Source organism: Oratosquilla oratoria, chromosome 19, assembly GCF_046742065.1.
Source record: "Oratosquilla oratoria isolate Oo_2021 chromosome 19, ASM4674206v1, whole genome shotgun sequence".
In the NCBI taxonomy this organism is placed as follows: domain Eukaryota; kingdom Metazoa; phylum Arthropoda; class Malacostraca; order Stomatopoda; family Squillidae; genus Oratosquilla; species Oratosquilla oratoria.
The window spans coordinates 50,004,216-50,005,813 of NC_134795.1; positions in this window are offsets into that span (position 1 = coordinate 50,004,216).

The window sequence follows — 1,598 nt, forward strand, 5'->3', positions numbered from 1 at the left end:
ATTTATATGTGCGAAAGCGTTAGCATTTTAACGATGATCTAGTAAAGAAAAGCCCTGGTCCAAGCGCTGATGGTTTTGTATTTAAAGCAAGTCGAGGATAGTGTGAAAATTTTAATAACAGAAGTGAAATTCATAGTGTAGTGAGGCATGGTGAGGCGGCGAGTTCAAATAAGAAAATGGCAGAAAAATTTGCGGTTGAGTATGGTGACTTTATAAAGAAAGGGGCTTTTCTCCGCCAACAGGTATTTAATGCTGATGAAACCGGATTATTCTGGAAAAAATTGCCAAAATATCCTATATCACTAAGGAGGAAAAAACGCACAAGCCAATGAAAGACAGACTCACCCTTCTGCTGTGCGATAACGCAAGTGGTGATTTCAAGGCCAAACCATTGCTAGTGTATCATTCTGATAATTCAAGAGTTTTCAAAATAAATAATATTATGAAAAGTAAATTGCCTGTAATGTGGCAAGCTAATACGAAGGCTTGAGTGACAAGACAATTTTTTACAGACTGGATTCATGAGGTTTTTGTCCCAAATGTTAGAAAATACTTGCAAGAAAAAAAAAATGCCACTAAAATGCCTTCTCGTGTTGGATAATGCTCCTGCTCACCCTCCAGGTTTGTAGGATCAACAGGTCATATCTAACTTTAAGAAACATTACGCCAAAGCCGTGTTTCGTAAGTGTTTCCAAGTTACTAATGACACTCAGTTAACTTTGAGAGAATTTTGGAAAGACCATTTCAATATCCTGAGTTGTGTTAATCTTTTTGATAATGCATGGAACCAAGTGAGTACTAGAACCATGAATTCAGCATGGCGGAACCTTTGGCCATGCTGTGTACCAGAGAGAGACTTTGAGGGGTTTGAAACTGCTGGGTCTGCTGCTGCTGTCGAGGACAATGCTATTGTTGAAGAGATTGTCTCTATGGGAAAAGGTATGGGCTTGGAGGTCGACAGTGAAGATATTGAAGAGCTGGTGAAAGACCACAATACTGAGCCTGGTAGTGAGAAGAGTGTAGAGGAAAGGGAGGCTGTTTGGATATATTTAAATGAGTGCATGGAGGGATTAGGGAAAAATTTCATTGCAGTGGTATTGGAAGACCTTAATGCTAGGGTAGGGAATGAACCAATAGACGGTGTGGTCGGGAAGTATGGAGTTCCAGAAAAAATCGTAGTGGAGAGTTGATGGTGGAAATGTATCTAGAAAGAGAGTTGATAGCAAATACAGTGTTTCGGAAGAAAGTCAAGCATAAGTACACATGGGAGAGGGTGGTGGATGGAAAGGTGGTAGATAGAGCGTTGATGGATTATGTAGTAGTAGATAGGATTATGATATGGAGAGTTAAGGATGTACATGTGCTGAGGGGAGAGGGTGGGGGAATATCAGATCATTTTTTCGTGGAAGGTAAGTTGAGAGTGGAGGATAGATGGAGAAAAAGGAAAGGGACAAAAGGTAGGGAGGTGCTTAGAGTGAACTCTTTAAATGAAAAGGAAAAGGAGAAGGAGTACAAGAAGAAGCTGAAGGAGGAGTTGGACGGAGTGAAGGATAGAGTAGAGCTAGGTGTGGAGGAGGAGTGGGGATGGTTCAAGGAGG